The following is a 6773-nucleotide window of genomic DNA, read 5'->3' on the forward strand; positions in this document are numbered from 1 at the left end:
GGTCAATAAATATTTTTTGGGCTGGAGGGAGGTTTGTAGTGGAGGCCCCCAGGGGTTGGTATTGAGAACGTAGCTTTTCCTAATATACTTTAGTAACCTAGATCTTGGTCTGCAGGGGAAAGTTTCAAAGTTTGCAGATGACACAAAACTTGGAAGTGCTGTAAATTGTGAAGAGAACAGTGTAGAATTTTAAAAGGACATGTTGGTGGAGCGGCCATATCGGAGGCAGATGAAGTTCAATGCGGAGAAGTGTGAGGTGATGCACTTTAACAGGAACAACACGGAGAGACAATGCGAAATAAGGGTTAAATTTCTGCAGGAGCAGAGGGAGCTGGGTGTATATGTGCATAGATCATTGAAGGTTGCAGAATAGGTGGAGAAAGCAGTTAATAAAACATATAGCAAACTGGGGTTTATTTATAGGGGCATAGAGTATAAGAGCAAAGAGGTTATGCTGAACTTACATAAGACACGAGTTAAAATAGTTGGAATATTGTGTATAGTTCTGGGCATCACACTATAGGAAGGATGTGAATGCTTTGGAGAGAGTGCGTTTATAAGGATATTCCCAGGGAAGAGAAGCTTCAGTTATGAGGGTAGATTGGAGAGGTTGGGACAGTTCTCCTTGGAGAGAAGAAGGCTGAGAGGAGATTTGATAGAGATGTTCAAAATCAGGAGGGGGCTGGACAGAGTAGATAGGGATCAACATAAGCCTTGTAAAAGGATCACGAAGAAAAAGGCACAGATTTAAGGTAATTTAAGTTTAATCATAGAATCATAGAATCATACAATGCAGAAGAGGTCCTCTGGCCCATCGAGTCCGCACTGACACATCAGGAAACGCCTGAGCTCCTTAATCCCACTTGCCAGCACTTGGATCATAGCCCTGAATGTTATGATCTGCCAAGTGCTCATCCAGGTACTTTTTAAAGGATGTGAGGCATCCCGCCTCCACCACCCTCCCAGGCAGCGCATTCCAGACCATCACCACCCTCTGGGTACAACCTCCTGCCCCTCACCTTGAACCTATGTCCCCTTGTGACTCACCCTTCAACTAAAAGGAGCAGCTGCTCCTTATTCACTCTGTCCATATCCCTTATAACCTCGTACACCTCGATCAGGTCACCCCCTCAGTCTTCTCTGCTCCAACAAAAACAACCCAAGCCTATCCAACCTCTCTGTAATACTGTCTTTAACTTCTTTAGTTGACAACGGATGATGGCCCTTTCCCTTGGAATGTTTCTTTCTCACTGGAATGTGTCTATTCTGTCTATTCTGAAATATCCCTTTAGATGTCTGCCACTGACCCTCTATTGACCTATCCCTTAAGCACATTTTCCAGTTTCCTCTAGTTAGTTCCACTTTCATGCCCTCATAATTGCCCTTATTTAAGTCTAAAATACTAGTCTTGGGCTCACTCTTCTCTCCCTCAAACTGAATGTAAGACTTAATCATATTACGATCACTGCTATCTAGGAGTGCATTCACTATGAGGTTATTGATTAATTCTAATTCATTGCAAAATACCACGTCTGGTATAGCCTGCTCTCTAGGTGGCTCCAGAGTATGCTTTTCTGAGAAACTATTCTGAACACATTCTGTGAACTCCTCATGGAGCCATGGGGGGAATTTTCCCATCCTGCCCGCCACGGGAATCATAACGGGCAGGGGCGGACCATGCAAAGGGTTCATTGACCTCGGGTGAGAATTTCTGGCCTTGGGGTGAGGGCAGCTGGAAAATCCCACCCATAGGCTCTGTCCGTGGCCTGTGCTGGGTTTGGAGATTTTTAAACATTCATTGACAGGATGTGGGCAACACCAGGCCAGCATTTAATGCTCGTGCTTAACTGGCCTCCATTGCTGTGGGTCTGAAGTCACATTTGAATTGATTTGATTTAATTTGATTTGATTTATTATTGTCACATGTATTGGTATACAGTGAAAAGTATTGTTTCTTGCGCGCTATACAGACAAAGCATACCGTTCATAGAGAAGGAAAGGAGAGAGTGCAGAATGTAGTGTAGAAGCATAGAACGAGAGTAAAAGATAGAATTTGAAGGTATGCTGGGCACAGCTTGCAAGAAGTCGCCTCGCTCTGGCGCCACCTTGGAAAGCAAGGGCACATGTCGGCCAGACCAGGTAAGGACAGCGGATTTCCTTCCCTAAGGGAGATTAGTGAGCCAGATGGGCTTTTACACCAATCGACAATGGTTTCATGGCCCTCGTTAGACTTTTAATTTCAGATTTATTTTTATTGAATTCAAATTTCACCATGTGCCGAGATGGGATTTGGACCCGGGTGCCCTGGATCTGAAGGGAAAACCTGCAAGAGGGCCATAATTAACACCAGTACTTTGTACCAGGGAGGGGGGAGTAAAGGGCAGGGGAGATTCCACACCGATCCACAGGCACATGCATGGGCAAATGGCTGTCGTGAATCGCAAGTCAAAGGTTTTTGTTTTATTTTGTTTTATTTATTAGTGGCACAAGTAAGCTTCGATTAACACTGCAATGAAGTTACTGTGAAAATCCCCTAATCACCACACTCTGGCGCCTGTTCGGGTAAACTGAGGGAGAATTTAGCATGGCCAATGCACCTAACCAGCACGTCTTTCGGACTGTGAGAGGAAACTGGAGCACCCGGAGGAAACCCACGCAGACACAGGGAGGTCACTCAGACTGCGCACAGTCACCCAAGCTGGGAATTGAACCCAGGTGCCTGGTGCTGTGATTCAGCAGTGCTAACCACTGTACCACCGTGCTGCTGAGGAACTTTCCGTCCCTCCCTGCAGCGTGTTTTCTAGAGGGGGAATGCCTGTCATTGACAGCCAGCGGAATGTTCTGGTCTCAACAATGTCTGGGGTATTTTGCATGGCTCATCTGTCCTGCCTATGGGGAAACCACCAGGGGGATTGGGAGGAGATGGGGGGGAGGGGACAGATTCAAAAGATCCTGCTGATGGGAATGGCTGGATTATCCCATCCAAAGAGGAATGCTGGAGACCATTCTGCCCATTGTCTGTGCTGACCCTTTTGCTCACACACATTTTTGCCACTCTGCTCCGTTTTTACCCCTCCCACAGCCGCTGCAATCTTTGTTTTCCTTCAGGTGTTTATGTGATACCCTTTGGAGATGAATCTGCCTCCACTTTCCTTGCAGGCTGCAAATCCTAGATCACAGCAACTCGCTGCATTGAAAGAATCATAGAATCCCTACAGTGCAAGAGGCAATATGGCCCATTGAGTCTGTACCGACTCCCTGACACAGCATCTCACCCGGGCTCTCCTCCCTGCCCTATCCCTGTAATTACACACATTTACCATGGCTAATCCATCTGACCATTTTCTTTTCTTTATTCATTGTGGGACGTGGGCATCGCTGGCTGGCCAGCGTTTATTGCCCATCCCTAGTTGCCCATTTGCAGGGTAGTTGAGAGTCACTCACATTGCTGTGGCTCTGGAGTCATGTGTCGGCCAGACCAGGTAAGGATGGCAGATTTCCTTCCCTAAAGGACATTAGTGAACCAGATGGGTTTTTCCGACAATCAACAATGGTTTCATGGTCATCAGTAGATTCCTAATTCCAGATATTTTGCATTGAATTCAAATTCCACCAGCTGCCGTGATGGGATTCGAACCTGGATCCCCAGAACATTAGCTGAGTTTCTGGTTAATACTTTACCTACACATCTTGGGATCCTAAGGGGCAATTTAGCATGGCCAATTCTCCTAACCTGCACACCTTTGGAGTGTGGGAGGAAACCGGAGCACCCGGAGGAACATAAGAATTAGGAGCAGAAGTAGGCAAATTCAGCCCTTCGCGTCTGCTCCACCATTCAGTCAGATTATGGCTGGTCTCAAATCATGATATGGAGTTGGCGGCGTTGGACTGGGGTGGGCACAGTAAGAAGTCTCACAACACCAGGTTAAAGTCCAACAGGTTTATTTGGTCGCACAAGCTTTCGGAGTGCTGCTCCTTCATCAGGTGAGCGCCTCAAATCCACCTCCCCACCTGTTCCCCACATCCCCTTATCCATTTTTTTAAATTAGAAATTTTAATTAGATACCCACGCAGACACATGCAGACTCCACACAGTCAGTGACCCCAAGGCCAGAATTGAACCTGGGTCCCTGGCACTGTGGAGGCAGCAGTGCTAACCACTGTGCCACCATGCTGCCCCTCACGTTGCCTCGGGTTCCTGGCTAATCAACTTTGAAATAGAGTCCAACTCTCCCACCACAGAAGAATCTGGAGTGAAAGAGGGGGAAAACATCATCGAAATAAAACACAGACAAGGCCGGGAACTTGAAAAATAAACAATTTATCACGGCAAGCGGACCAAAGGCAGCACATCATTATCTGCATAATATTTATTGATACCATGACCTTCAGAGGACTGTTGGTAATTATTGTTTAACAGCATGAAACAAATCATTGCACTGAATGCCATAAAACGCAAGCTCGAGCCATTTGAAGTGCTCTTTAACTTTTATTTCCAATGAACAAATGCTAATATAGGAGTTGTCACATGTTCTGGCTTTTCTCTCTGCACTCTTGCCAGTTTACGTAGAATGGAGCTTTTTGGTCTATCGTACTGTCAAAGGCTCTGTTCCCAGTCCCGAACCAGGGGTCACAGTCTGAGGATTTAGAACATAGAACATAGAACATAGAAAGCCACAGCACAAACAGGCCCTTCGGCCCACAAGTTGCGCCGATCACATCCCCACCTCTAGGCCTATCTATAGCCCTCAATCCCATTAAATCCCATGTACTCATCCAGAAGTCTCTTAAAAGACCCCAACGAGTTTGCCTCCACCACCACCGACGTCAGCCGATTCCACTCACCCACCACCCTCTGAGTGAAAAACTTACCCCTGACATCCCCCCTGTACCTACCCCCCAGCACCTTAAACCTGTGTCCTCTCGTAGCAACCATTTCAGCCCTTGGAAATAGCCTCTGAGAGTCCACCCTATCCAGACCCCTCAACATCTTGTAAACCTCTATCAGGTCACCTCTCATCCTTCGTCTCTCCAGGGAGAAGAGACCAAGCTCCCTCAACCTATCCTCATAAGGCATGCCCCCCAATCCAGGCAACATCCTTGTAAATCTCCTCTGCACCCTTTCAATGGCTTCAACATCTTTCCTGTAATGAGGTGACCAGAACTGCGCGCAGTACTCCAAGTGGGGTCTAACCAGGGTCCTATAAAGCTGCAGCATTATCTCCCGACTCCTAAACTCAATCCCTCGATTAATGAAGGCCAGTACGCCATACGCCTTCTTGACCGCATCCTCCACCTGCGAGGCCGATTTAAGAGTCCTATGGACCCGGACCCCAAGGTCCTTCTGATCCTCTACACTGCTAAGAATGGTACCCTTCATTTTATACTGCTGCTCCATCCCATTGGATCTGCCAAAATGGATCACTACACACTTATCCGGGTTGAAGTCCATCTGCCACTTCTCCGCCCAGTCTTGCATTCTATCTATGTCTCGCTGCAACTTCTGACATCCCTCCAAACTATCCACAACACCACCTACCTTGGTGTCGTCAGCAAACTTACCAACCCATCCCTCCACTTCCTCATCCAGGTCATTTATGAAAATGACAAACAGCAAGGGTCCCAGAACAGATCCCTGGGGCACTCCACTGGTCACTGACCTCCATGCAGAGAAAGACCCCTCCACAGCCACTCTCTGCCTTCTGCAGGCAAGCCAGTTCTGGATCCACAAGGCAACAGCCCCTTGGATCCCATGCCCTCTCACTTTCTCAAGAAGTCTTGCATGGGGGACCTTATCGAACGCTTTGCTGAAGTCCATATAGACCACATCCACCGCTCTTCCTTCGTCAATGTGCTTGGTCACATTTTCAAAGAACTCAACCAGGCTCGTAAGGCACGACCTGCCCCTGACAAAGCCGTGCTGACTACTTTTCATCATTTGAGATAGACCATTTAGGAAGGAGGTCAGGAGACATTTCTTCACCCAAAGAGTGGTGAGCCTGTGGAATTCATTACCACAGGAAGTAGTTGATGCCAAAACATTGAATGTATTCAAGAGGCGGCTCAATATAGCACCTGGGGCGAATGGGATCAAAGGTTATGGGGAGAAAGCAGGATTAGGTTATTGAGTTGGACTATCAGCCATGATTGTGATGAATGGTGGAGCAGGCTCGAAGGGCCAAATGGCCTCCTCCTGCTCCTATCTTCTATGTTTCTATGTTTCAGTCCATTCCCTGCTCAAGGGCACCGATTAAATATATTGGGGCGGTAATGCCGGCCAGTGATTCACTAACACAGTGAGTTGCAGCTTTCAATCACATTTGTGTAGTCTCTGTGGCGCCATCGGTTAGCGCGTTCGGCTGTTAACCGAGAGGATGGTGGTTCGATCCCACCCAGGGACGAAGTGCATTTGTCTGGGGGGCACAGTAGCACAGTGGTTAGCACTGCTGCCTCACAGTGCCAGGGACTCGGGTTCGATCCCCAGCTTGGGTTACTGTCTGTGTGGAGTTTGCATGTTCTCCCCGTGTCTGCGGGGATTTCTTCCGGATGCTCCGGTTTCAAAGAACAAAGAAAATCACAGCACAGGAACAGGCCCTTTGGCCCTCCAAGCTTGCACCGACCATGCTTTCCGACTGAATTAAAACCCCCAACTCTTCTGGGGGCCATATCCCTCTATTCCCATCCTATCCATGTATTTGTCAAGACGCCAATTAAAAGTCACTATCATATCTGCTTCCACTACCTCCCCCAGCAGCGAGTTCCAGGCACCCACC

The 6773-nt window shown here is 47.7% G+C and overlaps 1 non-coding gene across 1 annotated transcript; it reads left to right on the forward strand.

The window, feature by feature from the left end:
• The first annotated feature begins 6327 nt into the window (after positions 1 to 6327).
• On the forward strand, positions 6328 to 6401 carry trnan-guu (transfer RNA asparagine (anticodon GUU)). Its single transcript has one exon. It is a non-coding gene; the product is annotated as a tRNA-Asn (tRNA).
• The last annotated feature ends 372 nt before the right edge of the window (positions 6402 to 6773 follow it).

Source organism: Mustelus asterias, chromosome 1 (assembly GCF_964213995.1).
Source record: "Mustelus asterias chromosome 1, sMusAst1.hap1.1, whole genome shotgun sequence".
Classification (NCBI taxonomy): Eukaryota; Metazoa; Chordata; class Chondrichthyes; order Carcharhiniformes; family Triakidae; genus Mustelus; species Mustelus asterias.